The sequence below is a fragment of the Biomphalaria glabrata genome, chromosome 8 (genome assembly GCF_947242115.1).
Source record: "Biomphalaria glabrata chromosome 8, xgBioGlab47.1, whole genome shotgun sequence".
Taxonomy (NCBI): domain Eukaryota; kingdom Metazoa; phylum Mollusca; class Gastropoda; family Planorbidae; genus Biomphalaria; species Biomphalaria glabrata.
The window spans coordinates 2717368-2735065 of NC_074718.1; the positions used below are offsets into that span (position 1 = coordinate 2717368).

The 17698-nt window shown below is 37.9% G+C and overlaps 1 protein-coding gene across 2 annotated transcripts in view; it reads right to left on the bottom strand.

Annotated features, from left to right (window-relative positions):
* LOC106071229 (ATP-binding cassette sub-family C member 5-like) overlaps positions 1 to 17698 on the bottom strand; it is a 129500-nt gene that overhangs the window by 83795 nt on the left and 28007 nt on the right. The window contains exon 1 of one of the 2 annotated variants that reach the window (XM_056039135.1): positions 9066 to 9379. The exons of the other annotated variant lie outside the window; for it this stretch is intronic. The gene's annotated coding sequence lies outside the window, so the exon portion shown is untranslated. Of the gene's footprint in view, positions 1 to 9065; positions 9380 to 17698 lie in introns of those variants that run through there. 2 annotated transcript variants of the gene reach the window in all.

The window sequence follows — 17698 nt, forward strand, 5'->3', positions numbered from 1 at the left end:
GTTTTGCAGGTTGCGGTGTCAAGGGTCAGAAAGAATTCGAATCAGAAACGATAGATTCAAGGCTTATGTCCTCTTGACTATAAGTTACAAAGTAAATGGATTGTAATATTCACATGATAGCGGTGTATTAAATGAAAGAATACTCCAGGAAATATGAAATTGAAACATTCCAAGATAAATTCAGGATATCTTTGTTTTAAAAATGGTGAATGAATAAAAACTAATTCTCAAGCAAATAAATAACAAGTCTGTATGTTGCATGCAAGTTGGTATCAATGTGTGGCCCATACCCGGTGACGTTAAAATAGGCAGCTTTTACTTTCTTCACTTGACATTTGAAACGTGATTTGAGAGACGTGACTTTGTCATGTGTTCAATCTATGTCACTAATGACTTGACATTTGGCTTGATACAAATACCGAAATGACATTTGTATTGACACAACAATCATGGCATTTGTCTTGACATCCACCGCTATGACATTACTAAGACAACACCGAAATGACATTTTATTTTACACCAACCGACTTGACATTTATTTTAGCATCACCAAACGTGGAATTATCCTGACATCCCCCAAAACGGCTTCCACCCAACGAAAAGTCATTTACCATGACACCACCAAAATGTCTTGACACACAGCGGCATGACATCTACCATTATTAGGTACATTTGTTTTGACATTCCCCAGAAAGAATATACTTTTGGACTAAGTCGCCCAACTTCCTGTCTCCTCACGTGATGTAACTAACCTACATCTGAAAAATGTGCCGTCGTTTATAGTGAACTGGATACAAGCCTCGTTCTCGACACAAGGTTAGGGTATTACAAGCTAATCATTTCATGGCAGGCATGAGAAGTCTCGCATGGTTCCTGATTCGTTTTGGTAAAAAAAAAATTTTGTGGAAGGGAAGGGGGGGGAGGGAGGGTGTCCACAAACCTCTGATTGAGCCTCTTGTAAGATAAATAAACAAAAGATAAAACAACGCCAACATTGAAGTCGGTGTCAAGATTTGTCTACAATAAATAATAGCACGTGACGCAATGGGAAAACAAGTTAACACCCTTAGCAAGGGGAATAACTCGAACTAGTTACTTAGTAGTATGTACACTGTACAAGATTATAACCCCCCAAATGATTTTTGTTCGTCTGGGGGCGGAGAAATTCGGTAATCTCTGGGGGCTCGAGGCGGAGACTGAATTTCCATTCACATATTTACGCCCTCTGATTGAAGAAACAAAAGTGTGTGATAATCTCCTTGTTATGGAATGTTGGTGGTGCACTAGATGTTTGGTCCAAGTTGACACTACATTATGCATGCTCTTAGTTATAATGCTGGCTTGGACATGTTCGCCGGATGGAAAACAAGCGCATCCCGAAAGTCATCCTCTATGGACAACTCGCGACTGGCACAAGAAAAACTGGTCGCCCCCACCTCCGTTACATAGATGTAATAAAACTTGACCTCAAATCAGTGAACATCAATACTGACCATTGGGAAGACATAGCTCTAGACCGCAACAGATGGAGAGAGACAGTGACCAAGAAAGCTATGGACAGTGAAAGTACATGAGTCTCAACTCAGGAAGAAAAACGTACAATCCGAAAAACGGCCAGTTCCTCTACCACCGAAGCAAAAGCTACCTTAACCTGCGCTATCTGTGGACGGGAGTGTCTCTCCAAAATAGGGCTCCACAGCCACATGAGGAAGTGTGCTCTGAGATGAACCATAGTCGTTCTACGACTGAAGGAGGCCAATGAGCTATACTGTACTCCTGCATGTTTTAATTAGACACAAGTGTTGAATAATGTAAATGAGTGAAGCGCAGATACCATACAGCAGATGTAAAGTTTAAGTCATTAGTTAATATGCATGACTGAAAGCATGACGAGTAGGACGTAACCATCTTCTTTTTTTGAAGTAACGTCTGTATTTTATAAGATAAGATAACAGATGGTAAGTCAGACTTTGAGGTCTATAGGGCAGATGATGTAAAGGTCTTCTGTTTCTTTGGCCAACAGTCAACGAGCAGGGTGTCATGTGGCCAGCACAACGACCTACCGCCTTTACGTTCCAAACCAAAGTCAGGGGCGCCTTTTTAAAAAATTCCAAAATTAAAAAACCCAGTAGTCGCCGAGGATTCGAACCCGAGACTCCAGATTATATATATATATATATATATATATATATATATATATATATATATATATATATATATATATATATATATAATTGACTGTTCATCATATTGTGACGTCAGTCTCACATGCCTATAAATTGTCGCCTTACTCTCTAAAACAGGAAGTGGCCAACCTATGACGCATGCGCGGAAAGTACAGCATTGCACAATTACAAGTGGCGCATTTCACCCCGAGAAAAAAAAATTAAGAAAAAGAAAAAAAAAAAGATTAATAACCAATTTTTAGGGGGAAAAAAAGTTTCAAAGGAATTTAATTTACTAGCTATTACGACGCGCAGATTGGTTGAAATGCTTGTAACACTAATCAGATCAAAAAACAAAGAAGACGTTGGTTTAATGTAATTGTTAGTATTTGGTTTTCATTGTGAGAGTCAATGTATGTGCTCTCTTCGTTAGCATTAGACATTTATTATGTAACCTATTTAAGCTTTTCGTCATTAGAAAAAATGTTGAAAATTATTTCAATATTTAAAAAAAAAAACTTATTTGGCCTTAAGTCACTCTGGAAAAAACAAATGGTCGGTCATATTTGAGGAAGCAAAGTCATGTCTAGGAGGCGCGGTGGGTGAGCGGTAAAGCGCTTGGCTTACATAGCGGGGGTCCTGGGTTCGAATCCTGGTAAATACTGGGATTTTTTTTTCGGGATCTTTGGGCGCCTCTGAGTTTATCCAGATTTAATGGGAACCTGACAATAGTTGGGGAAAAGTAAAAGCGGTTGGTTGTTGTGCTGGCCACATGACACCCTCGTTAACCGTAGACCAATAGACCACAAGGTCTCAAAGGGGAACTTTACTAAGTCATGTCTAGGAAATCATCAACTAAAGTAAACTAAGTCGTCAATGACTGGTACAGTTATTCGAACTGTAATCTTGCTTATGCCTGTCAGATACTGATGCGAGCAAGTATTTTCAATTTATAAAAATGATAAAAAAAAAAAAAAAACTGAGGTCAAGAAATTAACTCTTCATATTATAAATGTTGTGGGAGGAATGAAAATTGATACTGTATTACTTTTATGTTTATTTTTTTTTTTTTTTTAATTTAAAACTGCTATCAGTGTTCACAAATTATAAATAGTCAGTCTATAGGTCATACAGAGAGAATACATTTTTTTTAAAATGTTAACAAGGACAGACTTTAAAAGTAAAGTTGTTGTTTTTTTTTTTTCTTCAACTCCCTTCATCTACTATACCAGGGGTTCTAAACCTGTGGTTCGCGACCCCCTTTGGGGTCGATTGACGATTTGCCAGGGGTCGCCAAAGACCATCGAAAAAAAAATAGATTGTATTTGTCCGTTCTTCTATTGTGTATGTGTGTGCTAGGGAAGGGGTCGCGGCAGAGTGGGGCGGTTGTAACAAGGGGTCGCCGAGCTTAAAAGGTTGAGAACCGCTGTACAAATGTGTACAACAAAACCAAATATGTACAAATGACCATACTTTCAAAGACAGACTTATAAAGTTGTGGCGAATCTGAATCCGAAGTGACAAAATTTGGCACATGACACTAAAAGGTTGGCCACCCCTGGTCTAAAACAATTTTACCGTTTCAATGGTATAATATAACTATATAAAAAAAATAATGCGACGCATCACATAGCATGACTTTGAAATTGATGGCACACTTTTTTTTTAATGCCACATTCTCCTTCGATCGTGTTATAAATAAGTCAGGTCATGATGAACAGTGTTTTTGTCTTCTGTTTTTCTTCCAGGTAATTCTATCCATTCTGTTCTTAGACAATTTCTGCCAAGGTAGCTTAAGGCTTTAATCTCACAGCCATTTGATCTCAACCCACTGATCAAGTCTCTCTATAAGTCCAATATCTTATTATTACGGCCGAACTGAGAATGTAATTTGGCTTGACTATGTCGTTATGCTTCCTGGCTGTTCTAATTTCTCGTGAGTAAGACGCATTCTGTACAGGGTTAGCAAGCCATAGACTCTACACTTGGGATCTTTCCAGAACTGGGTTTATGTATCACTTTTATCATGTTTACGGACTCAAAGGGACCCATACGAACTAGATACAAAGGGTTAGGGTTAGGGATAATGCTTCATAAGACCTAACAGTAATTATAATAATAATTTATATAATAATAATGATAATAATATTTTATACAGTAGTAGTAATAATGATAATAATATTTAATATAGATTCAAAGTGCTATGAGAACATAAAAGCAAAATATATATTTTTAAAAACGTAGAAGGAGAGAAAGAACTTCACATTTACATCCATGTATATCAAATATCAACACTGTACGATTCATTTCCCCTTTTAAAATATGGAACAAAATTAAATAATCCCCATTATTTTATTGACTAGTTGGTTAATAGTTTGATTGATTTTTTGTTAGGAGCAATGAATAGCTGTGCAAAGTTTCAACTTGTACCGAAAGTAAGAAAGGGGGGGGGGGGGTATAACGTGTTCAAAATTTGTGATTGACAATGACGGACAGACAGACAGACTGACAGACAGAGTTGATGTAAACTTTGTAATAAAAGAAGAAGAAGAAGAAGTGTTATAATATGGCTAACAAATCTAAGTAGGTTATGACTAAGTAATCTTGATATTCCTGATCGGGGTGAACTTTACGGTTAGTCTGAGCTCAATACAAATTTAAACGATCACTCCCCCACTCCCAGGTCTGATGTTATCTTATCTTATGAAATAAAGACGTTACTTCAGAAAAAGATGATTACGTCTTACGCGTGTTCCTAGGTCAATCTAGTCATGCATGTTAATCAATGATTAAATCTCTGCCAAGTTATTGGTTTTCCTCAGCCAACCCATTCTATGCTCTAATAGAAAGGAGCATGTGAACAAAATAATATTGTAGTAGTTAGATCTAGTAGTTCTGTATCGAAATATACTATAAATAATATTGCAGCAGATCTAGTAGTTCTGTATGAAATATACTATAAATAATATTGTAGCAGTTAGATCTAGTAGTTCTGTATCGAAATATACTATAAATAATATTGTAGCAGTTAGATCTATTAGTTCCGTATCGAAATATACTATAAATAATATTGAAGCAGTTAGATCTAGTAGTTCTGTATCGAAATATACTATAAATAATATTGAAGCAGTTAGATCTAGTAGTTCTGTATGAAATATACTATAAATAATATTGTAGCAGTTAGATCTAGTAGTTCTGTATCGAAATATACTATAAATAATATTGAAGCAGTTAGATCTAGTAGTTCTGTATCGAAATATACTATAAATAATATTGTAGCAGTTAGATCTAGTAGTTCTGTATCGAAATATACTATAAATAATATTGTAGCAGTTAGATCTAGTAGTTCTGTATCGAAATATACTATAAATAATAATGCAGCAGTTAGATCTAGTAGTTCTGTATCGAAATATACTATAAATAATATTGAAGCAGTTAGATCTAGTAGTTCTGTATCGAAATATACTATAAATAATATAGCTGCAGTTAGATCTAGTAGTTCTGTATCGAAATATACTATAAATAATATAGCTGCAGTTAGATCTAGTAGTTCTGTATCGAAATATACTATAAATAATATAGCTGCAGTTAGATCTAGTAGTTCTGTATCGAAATATACTATAAATAATATTGTAGCAGTTAGATCTAGTAGTTCTGTATCGAAATATACTATAAATAATATTGTAGTAGTTAGATCTAGTAGTTCTGTATCGAAATATACTATAAATAATATTGTAGCAGTTAGATCTATTACTGCTGCATCTAAATCTTCGCTACAAATCTTGATCTATTAATATTCAGTCTTAAATTAACTTTCTAAGGACCTGCCCCCCCTCCCCCCGGGCCCAAATGGTTGACTAAAGTTTTGTTTTCTGTGGACAGCACTGACCTATGTCACCGACGTAACGTCTCTGTGTGCTCCAGTCAGGCTAGGTCACAAAGCAGAACAACAACAAAGTCAAAAGTGGGTCAGCTAAAAATAGATACCCTTTGGTAAACAATTCGAGCAGGTCATATTTTTTAATCTTGGCCTACTTCCGAGGGCTTATAACTCAGTATCGTGTTCTTGCTATCTAACCAACGGTCTGACACCCCACCACCCCCAATAAACTCAGTTTTATTTTTACTTTCAAAAATAAAAAATAAAAAATCGATTTTTTTTTTTAAATTATCCAATTAATAATGTTCAACATCAACCTTTGTTGGCTATGAGTTTCCACTAGGGTGAATTGATAGAATCTTTAAGTCTCAAGAGATTCCATTGTTAAACTTTCAAGCGCCCCCCCTCCCCCCCACACCTCTAGTTTGGTGTAGAGAGTACGGTGGTCACAAGTGTTTAGTACAAAGTCGTTAAGAGTACAGCCATTGTGTGCTGACCTATTTAACTTGACTGGAGTTATCTTCACCATTGTGTACAAGCCACTGATACTGATTACCACATAGCCGCAAAGAAGTCACCCCAAGGGCGACATTATTCTGTACGCAGGTTACTTAAGGAATGCATACATGAAACCAAACGCGTTACTAAGCATCTCTATGCCTAAGTCTAAATCATAGAGAGAGAGGCACGGGAGGATTACCTACGTGGAGGTCCTGGGGAGGATTTTTATTTGGGCATTTACTCTGTTTTCGAGACTATGTATTTAAATATATTTATTACTTCTACATTAGGGAATATTACAATATTTGCACATTTAATCTCCTCCGTTGTTTATATTGAGTTCTTATATTATAGTTGTTAAGATTTAAATATTAGCATAATGTGTAAGAACCCTTAAAATGTAGACCTTGAGCACTGCCGTAAAGCTGGCCCAGTGCTGGTCCTCAGTGATACATTCTTATCAATGGCAGGGACTTTTGAGGTCAGAGCTCCAGTCCTTAGGGGAGGGTCACGTGTAGAGCACCCACTATCACTGTTGCTAAAGTGTAGAGTGCGTGAACCGAATGACCCGCGAGAGTGATGTCCATTGATGATATCACGTGATGTGAACGTCAGGGCATGTTTACATAGATAATAAAAAAGTACCGCTGCAAGAGAAATATACACAAGGCCGGATCTAAGTATGATAGGTCGAGGCCTGGCAGTGATTTTATTTTCGTTACAAACTGTACTTAATAAGTTAATGCTAGGTAAATGAAACAAACTGCTTGTACATTAAATCGACCACCGTGGACAATGTTTATGTCTGCGCTGGATGTGGCGAAGTAGCAAAATATGTAGGTCACAGCTGGGGCTGCGTATCCACTACATAAGATATGATAATCCTTGCCTGTTTAAAATTCTAACCCGAGCAAGACAAATGTTATTTTATTAGTTCGTATTTTGTAAGCTTTTATTATGTGAGCGCCATTTTGAATCAGAGAGAGAGAGAGAGAGAGATAATTAGGTCATTCAACAAACAGCAATGTCAACAAACAGCAATGTCAACAAACAGCAATGTCAACAAAGTACATGTCTGTGTATGTTAATATAAAATAAAACTTCAAGGATGAAATACTCTTGACACAATCTTACAGGCGTCTCCTCACCCTGCATCAACACACACACACACACTTGCACACAAGCCGTCTGCTGGAGTCGCCTCTCCAATAGGCCGAGCAAATGAGATCACGTGACCAGTCGAATGCATGCAGGGAACAAAATGCAAATTCATTCATTAGAAGGTGGCCGCAGGTTGCATCAGCATGGCTTTAAAGTGCGCAACTAGACAGACGACTGCTGGATGATCGAATCCAACTGATTGCTATCCAAACAATATTAGACTTTGTCCTTGCTTTTTAAAACTATCCTGTTAGTTCTTAGCCCAAAGGCACATCGCTTAGAGAGTTTTTTTTTTAATCTTTAAAATCTGTTAGTTTCTCTCGATTAGAACATTTATAACATAGGAACATAGATTGGGATCTAGATCTAGACAGAACGCAAACCAACGAAGATTGGAATTCCTATATATTTTTAGAAAGTAAAGCCGGTAAAAAATGTGTATTGTTTTTCTTTATCTCCTCCAATTGGTTTTTTAAATGAGGAAAAAAAAAAGGGGGGAGGGGGGACTTACGCCCCTTTTTTTTGAGGGGGGGGGCGCATCAAACCGTTTTGTTTTTTTTTAAAGCCTAATTATGATAGAATTTTCAAACTAACATCGGATAGGTAAATGTCATGTCATAATTTATAATCTCCCTTAACGTAATGGAGAACATAAGCAATAAGTATATTTCATTTGTGAATTTAAATTAATCCAGTATTATATTTGTTAGTTTTTAAAAATAGGGTTTGTTTTGTGGTTCAATGCAATACATTGTTTATGTTGTTATAAATCTGTTTTCTTTATATATATATATATATATATATATATATATATATATATATATATATATATATATATATATATATATATATGTGTGTGTGTGTGTATGTGTGTGTGTGAGAGTGCGTGCGTGTGTGTGTGCGCTTTTTTTCTAGATACCGGCATCTTATCTTATCTTATATAATACAGACGTTACTTCAAAAAAGAAGATGATTACGTCCTACGCGTCATGCATTTAGTCATGCATATTAACCAATGACTTAAATTCTGCCAAGTCACTGGTTTTCCTGGCTAGCTCAGGCAACCCATTCCATGCTCTAATAGCACATCCATAGTATGTAGTGTGTAATTTATTTTCTTCATTTTCGAAAGTAAATAGAGAAATTTGTTTAGTTTTACATTTCGAAACTGTAAACAAGGAAACAAAGGAAGTCAAAGTATCAATGAAATCAACTGTAGCTTTTCAATGACCAGAAATTAACTCCCGCTTTTTTTCTCAGCCCACCCCCCCACCCCACCCCCACATATGTACACACACTCTTGTCTTAAATCTAGATCTATAATGTTTAGGCCTAAACGAGGAAAAAAAAAAACTTACAACACACACGAAATTCATGGGACTAACTTATCCAATAGCATGAGTGAGAAATAAAAATGTATACTCTCTACCCCAGCTTTTGTTTGGTTAGCAGACGACAAAACACGAAGAATGAAGCAGATTGCGTCATAGATTACTGCGCTGACCGAATTCCAGAGCTCTTGTTGTGTTGGCTTGTGATCTTCTGGTATGTTCCATAAAAACTGAATAGGTTATTTGACTAGATTTAACTTCAATGCACTCAGGGCCATGACAGTGCACAAAGTAACGGCACTGCGATGTTTAAAACCGCTCGGGAGAATGTTTCGAAACGAAATCGTCCGCTCCGACTCACCCCCTACTCCCGTGGGACGTTGCGTAATCCCGCCGACATGGCCCCACCCCCTCACTCGCTGCTCCGCCTCCTCGTTAATTCAAGGTGGACGAGGAAAAAAAATAAAGTCGGTCAGCCGACGAGCTAGACTTGCGAACACGTCAACAAAGTGGAGAGCACGTGACTTGAGACGCAGAGGTTCTCAAGTTTGGGCAAATCAATGAGCTAGATCTAGATCCTATAACGTAAATGCACATTTTAAAATATCCCAATAACAGTGTTTCATGTAACAGTAAACAAGGGAGTGTTCATTATAGGATATCTTCTATCTCAACGGAACTCTGTCAACGAAGGTCTGGAGTGGCCAGCACAACGACTTTAAATAACAATGAAATAAATGGATTTAGGCGTCTTATCTTATACATTAGGCCTACAGTCGTTCTTTCCAAATGTTGGTTTAAAGCGGGCCACTTCAGAAGAGAGTTTACTTTGTTACACCCAGAAGCAATGAGATAGTAAACACGCAGTTATTTAGAAGACACATCAGCCACATTGGTAGCGGGCCAGAAGTTGACATTGAGGAGATGATTTCGAAAACGTTTTAGCGAGCTCTCAAGACAGCACAATACCTTGACAGAGCACATCTAGGTTAACCAGGGGAGTTCACTTCTGTGAGATCAATAATTCGGTGAAATGTCTAGACTCCTCAATTATTGAAACATTGCTCTACCCCCTGAATGGCAGGTATTCTTACACAGACTTGTAATCTGTCGTTAAGGTTGTTGTTGCCAGTGGCGTGCCGAGAGTGGCAAGCGTCAAGGCAGCAAGGTCTGGGCATCTCCAATTGTGTACGTAATCCATATTTGCATAAGAAGTCATAAGAAATCGATTTAAAACATACAATGTGAACCTAGTAATCAACATTAGTAACATATATATGTTATGAAGTGCTCTGCCGGGGCAATGTTTCTCAGCCGTGACGTGGCGCTCGGGTGGATACGGTCGTTAGAGGAGACGATATGGCCAGAAGGAAAACAAAATAACTGAATTCCCGTGTGTGTGTGTGGGGGGGGGGGCTTAACTCTTTCTCTCCGTAATTATTTACCAGATTCTGGTGGAATCAACGTTGGTATCGTCATTTAGGAGAGAAAGAGTTAGGAACCGAGTCCATTGCACTGACGGGGATGGAAAAAATGTTCAAACAACACAGTTTGTCAAGGGGCCATTTGTACATGTCGAACGGCTGATGTGTTACAAAGAAATAGTATAGCGGGTCGCAACTGGGTTTGCGTAGATATGTGAAACGCTTCACTCATCCTGAATGTTCGGGATCGAAGACATTGCCATCATTAATGTGATACACGTTATTCGAAACTTTAAATTACATGCGTTTTAAAGTTTTTAATGTTAGGTGTAAATGCTTTTATTTCCCTACACATGAAAACAGTTTGCCACAGAGAGCTAGGTTACAAACTTGCACCAACAAAAAAAAAATTCTCTGAAGCAATTTTAGAATCGCGCAAATCACGTGCCCCAATCATTTTTAAGGGAGTCGCGGTGGCTGAACGGTAAAGCGCTTGGCTTTCGAGCCGGGGGTCCCGGGTACAAATCCTGGTAAAGACTGCTTTTTTTTAAGTACAGGATTTTTGGGCGCATCTGAGTCCACCCAGCTCTAAAGGGGTATCTGACATTAGCTGGGGAAAAAATAAAGGCGGTTGGTCGTTGTGCTAGACACATGACACCCTCGTTAACCGTGAGCCACAGAAACAAATGATTTTACATAGATCTGAAAGGGGAACTTTACTAATCATCTTAGTGTGTGTGTGTGTGTTCAGACAACAGCAGTAAAAGAATGTGTCGCATTACGACAGAATCAGATCGTCTGCTGCAGTCAAACATAAATACTTTTATATATATATATATATATATATATATGTCAAATATAATATTGCGTATGCACTAAACATGACCATAAGCTGGGATCTAGTTACTGTATAGACCCACATTATTATCTAATGGACAACTGCTTCTAATTATGTCAGCTCTTGTGCGGTTATAATTAGACCAAATATAGTTGAAATTATGTCAGTACACGCAGACGCAAATACACACTGTGTGCTGGAAATGTGTGTCGACATTGACACACTCACACACTGTGTGCTAAAAATGTATCGACACTGACACACTCAAACTGTGTGTGCTTCAAATGTGTGTGTGTGTCGACATTGACGCAGGGCGTGACTAATAACTCCTTATTGTATATTCATCTTCATCTGAATTAAACGTGATTCATTACTGACGAGTTTTTAAACAAAATACAAAGAGAAAGAACGAGAGAGACAGAGAGAGAGAGATAGAGACAGAGAGAGACAGAGAGAGAGAGAGAGAAAGTTAGAAAAGAAAAAAAAGGCCAAAAGTAAAGGAGAGACAAAGTAAAAGCCTGTTGCTCGATTCGCTAATGCGGGTGACCGAGTGGAGAGCCTTGATTACCCGTATCACACAGGAAAGCGATTCAAGGGTCCAGCCAGTGTGAATATTTTGATCTAGATGTCATTCCCCCCCCCCCCCAGCAAACTACTTTTTTACTTTTTCACACGAAGTCCTTCAGTTTTATTTATAGCAGGGGTGGGCAAATTACGAGCGGCGGGCGACATGCGGCCCGCGGAAACCTACAGATATTAGATGTGCCCGCAGATTATTATATATAAAATGCATATATATTACTGACACTGATGATTCATAAGATCAAGAGGTTAAAGAAACATTGTCTGTACATTACCTATATTTCAAAACATGCAGTCAAAAAAACGCAACACCATGCCAGTACTTATGCAATGCTATGGAGAATTGTGTTGAAAGTGTTGATTGGCTTGGAACAAGATGTCGGACTTGTAAATGCACTAATTTATGTATGTACTCATTTATACACGCACTGATTTGTAGATGTCCCTCATCGGATAGGGTTGTCCCGAGACCTAAAAGCAATGACATTACACAGGTTCTACCTTAGTCCTGGATCTAAGCATCATTGGTTCAACAGACCCCAGTAAGGGCACGTTTTAAGAAGGACCGTGTCACTCTATGAAGGGGGGACTTATAAAGGTTAGGACGTTGGGGTTACAGTGACGTTACTATGCCGGTGTCGGAGAGAGCATTTTCAAGTGTATTGAAGCCTTTCTCCGATAAGGTGTTATGAGAGAGGATGGGGGGTATTTTGGTTGTTTTCACGTAGGCCCCCCCCCCTTTTCCCCGTAGATCCCGGTTCATCGTTTTATTCAAACTTAGCTCTTAATGAAAAAACAACAGACGAGGTTCTTCTAAAAAAAATTTTTCAAACCAAAATAGAAACATTTACAACAAATTTACAACAGAAAAAAAAAAATTGGTATGTTTACATATTACAATGGACCTCATTCACCAACAGTAAACAAACAACATTTAGCCACGTGGTGCTCTATCTCTTCTATATAATTTACGATCTCGTGTTTAATTCATGATGGCTGTCACGTGTGACAATTTTTTTTTTCGTTGTTTCATCAATAAGATCACGTGACTAAATGTTGTTTGTTTACGATTGGTGAAAGAGGTCCATTGAGCGTGGGACCTTTGATTCTTCGCGACAGGTTTCTTCTCTACTTCATCACTTTGTAACCATCTTTAAACTCTGACCTCATCTGACTTCAATGGCGAACTCATATCTGACTTCAACCTGCGACGTTATTTCTGATTAATACTGACTTCAACGTCTGCCCAATTAACTGTCAGATTCTATAGTGTATTTGCGTTTGCTGTACAGTCATACAAGAGAAATCACACATAGACAGATATAGTGAATTATTTAATGTATATAAGTAGTCGGTAAAGTTTGCATAATATGTAGCCTATATAATAATATCCATCTTCATCTGCGAGGGGCGATTACTACATAAAATATGATACACTGAAAAATGTTAATGTTATTATAAACATTATTACAATTCAATATCGTTATAGTAGTCACGCAGCTTCCATTATTATGTTCCGGCGATTATAACAGGACAGTGCACTACACTACAACAGATAACCATCGAGTTTATCAAATGAAAGTAATCAACTATTATTCGCTTCTAGATCTAAGAATAGAACAAGGGATGGAACTCGACAGCAAAGCCTCTAATAACTTTTGAAAAAAAAATATTTTGTTTCGTTTTTTTTTTTTTTTTTTCAATAACAAAGAGGCGTGGCTACAGAATCTTTGCGAAGAGAAAACTCGGTCATATTCGTTGCGGGCCGAAGACAACACAAAAACACACACGCTCGCAAACGAAACACTCACATGATTGCCCTCAGCGAGAACAAAAAGGAAAAAGGGGGGGGGGACAGGATAGGGAAGGGGGAAGGTCAGGCGCGCTAGGAAGTCGGTCAATGGAATCATTCTAACCGGCTTGAAGGAATTGTGATGCAGCCACCCGTTACGCACAACACAGACGCGAGCATAGCTCCCCCCCCTTCCCCCCGCTGACAGAAGTCGTCTGCTCAATATTAGACATCATAAAACGATGACGTAGAACACAATATCTCGACGCAATGTTTTCATTTCTTCATCCCCCCCCCCCCCCCCCAACTTCGAGAACTTCATCAATGCTCTAAGACTGACCTACATTTTGGATATTAACTTCGAAGAGAAAAAAAAAAGTAGGTTAAGAGATATAATTAGCTATTAACTTTCAAAAAGAACATTAAATCAATGAAAGCAAAGCATAAAAAGTAGATTATTTCTAAAGCGGTAATCATGAATGTGAGCGTCAAAAATTATTTTTCGCGACATTCCTTGTTGTCTCTTCCTGGCCAAAAATAAATCCAGATTTGTTTATCAAAAATAATTTTGGCATCATTAAGTGCTGCCAACTAAAAATGAGAAACACCCATTATGTACAGATGTATTAATGTTAGACACAATAATTTAGACCACAATAAAATAGTTCTTTTTTTTCTTTAAAGATTTATTGCAATCAATTTTTGTGTGTGTGCTAAATAGATGTTACTTTTCATTGTCACTGAATTATGAATTATTACAATCTCTGAGTAAATTTTTTTTTTGTGAATTACCCACGTCTGTATTTTATAGGACAAGATCTGGATTGAGATTTTTTTAAAAATAGCTTTTATGAATTGCTAGACCAGATTCCATATATATTATTTTAAATAGTTTTTATTTTCATAAAGAGCATTTTTCATGCTTATAGCATGCTCAGAGCACTATGGTCCAATCTGTTTTCAGGATCACTTGGGGGGGGGGGGGGAGGTATCCAGGGAAAATGTTTTCAGTAATGCTTTTAGTTGCTCAGTAAGCACAACTCTTGAGTCTGATGTTGAGAACCCCGAGCCTCTTTATATGTAGCTATCACAAGCCCAAGCGTTTTATGTCTCTCACGCTTGTCATATAGCGATTTCTATTTATTTATTTCTCTTGCTGTATTTTGAAAGTACGGTAAACGATGTTAAAAAGGGTAATTAATTTATGTAAAAAAGAAAAAAAAAGCTTATTATTATATAGTGAGTAGCATACGCCGATATTTTTCAGAGCCTGCCTTAGGTCACTGCAACCTATGCGACCGCAGTGAGCCACGCACTGTCATAGAACCCACTCTAATCCTAGGTGTAAATTATTAAAACGAAACCATTTTATAACTTATAACAGATTTTCCGAGGTCTTCTGGTTTACAAGAAGCTCCTGGAAGGTGACTTCTCACAATTTATGGATAAAAGATACTTGCGTGTGTAGGCCTACTGTAATAGTCCTGCCTTGTATTTGTTGATGGCTGTCGGACTTCGACACTCTGGAGGCCTCAGACAGGACAGGGGTGAAGAGCCCATGTCCAGGCCTGGTGGTTGGATAAAAGCAGCCTTTCTAACCATCAACGGGATAATGGCGCCTACGGCGCTGACGCCCTACTGGACTTCACTGAAGGAGGCATGGGCAGAGGCGGCCTTAGCAGTGCGCGGGCCCTAAGCCGTATATGTATGCTATATATCCATACCACATCACATCACTAAATGTCTCGTCCGCCTCTAATGCTGTAAGTATTATTTTTGCTACAAAACATAGTACCTTACTTATGTACTGTACTATTGGCCGTTTGACTACATTACATAATGTACTTTATGAAAGATTTTGCCTTAAAGTTTAATCAACGTAACTAATGATTAAGACATTTGTTCATGAACAATCAACAAACTACATAATAATATTTCTGCTAAACACTCTGAAGGTTAAGATTATGGCCGCCGCAAGAAGAGCGCAAAAGGTCGATTGTTGATAAGAATAATGTGTGCTTGGACTCCTTGGTGCTTTCCCTTCAAGTTTACATTATTGTATTTGTATCCCTGGACACGACAATCGGCGATGTCCTGACCAACGTTCACCAGCGCAGCAAGAAGCGCCATGACAAACCATTTCCTGTTAAGTTGTCAACATTAGGATACGTCCAAAAAAACTCAATATAAGGGACATCAGCTCTTTGTGGCTAACATCAGGTGTGTAGTCAAGAATGACGGGAAAATATTTTGCAAGTTTGATTTTATCAATAATGTTCCCTTTTACTTCTGATGCCATAATGTTCATATGCTCGTTTTGAATCCTATGCCCGATGTAATGGCCGTGAGCCTCGGCGTTCTTAATTCTTCGAAGATGTACTTGCATGGTTGGGTCGACTTCGGCTATCACCGTTGTTCGTTTGTTTCTCTGTTCTCCCATGATATGCGGTGTTGTTTTCTTAAAGGTAGGACTACTGTACAATCGCTAGAATTTTTGTTAAGACTGCGCGCTACTGCAGTTTTACTTTTCTAATTTTTCTTGCATCACGTTATTCGTTGTGCTACCATTTGACGTTCTCAGAGCTAAATCCAACCAGAAAGTCACACACTTAACGGGATTTACAGAAACCTCGTGATGCTGAAGTTTATGTCATGTTAAGAGCTTACATAGAAATAGTATATAAAGATGCCTGGAAAGATTTCCAAAGATATTGAGTATATATGAGAATCGTTCTGGTTTTCGAAGCTGACAGTGCTAGGGAATCTCCAATCGCAGGGCCTGGGTAGGTTGTCCCACTTGCCACCCCCTAAGACCACTACTGGGCATAGGCGTAGCCAGGGGGGGTTGGGGGTTCAATAATGTTCCCTTTTTCTTCTGATTACATCAGGTCCATAAGCTGTTTCGAAACTGTCATATCTTTGACATATGCTGATAACGCGAATGTTTATTTGTATAGCATTAGGGCCTCTTCTGGCCTTGTTAGAATGTTCTTTGTGCAAACATTAAATAACTTTATCCTGATCAATTTTGTTGTTGCATAGTGCCACTATGTTCACTGAGTAATTTGACCACAACACATATGTTTAGAAGCAAGCATCGTCTCAACAGACAAAACATTTAATAATCATAATAAAATAGTGCATAATAACTTGGCAACTCCAGCCATGGAAATACATCACTTAGAACCCATTTATATTACATCTCGTATCTCTTACACAATACATACATACATCTCTTTACTCACAGGAGTCCAAAAGGTAACTTAGGTTTTCACCCTGTGGTCAAATACAGACCAATAATTTCTTCGTAAATAAGGCACGAGATAGTCAAATGACTATTAACTCACTTCATGTCACATTGAATCTCAAACGAGTATGTGACAGAAACCTATGCCAGATGTTATGTTCTGGTGTCTGGGCTGTAAATTGTTTGATAGTTAATATCGAGCCTTTCCTGTTTCGTGCAATCTTTAAGCGCGCGAGAGAGTTGTCATGTTTTTTACACCTTCAAATCAATTAACTTCTGATACGAAGCAACTTAGCATGTAGTGATTTCACTGAAAAAAAGTTTATAAGGATAAGCTATATAATTGTAATAAACTGGAATAAGCTAATCTGTAGTTCATGTCCGACCATGTACGCTTTATTATGGGCTTGCAATTCAAAATTCTGTAGCACGTAGTCGTGACGATTTTTTTTTTCATTTGCACATAAATATAGCTATCATTATATTTAGTAAAGGCCTAGAATATGATAAAATATTATTTTCTTTTTGACTTGGAGAAAAAATTCTAGTCAGCTGTCAATTTGATAAGATCTTTGAATTGGATGGCTGCCTGGTCGTGAGGTTTGAGCGCTGGATTGTCGTTCAGATTTATCAATGGTCCACGGTTCAAACCCTGCACGATAGTCCCATCCCCCGTCGTCCTGCGGGAGGTTTGGACTAGGAAGTAAATTATCTTCAACTCTGAAGGAACATCCGAAACATGTAAAACATTTTACGAACAAACAAAACAACATGTTT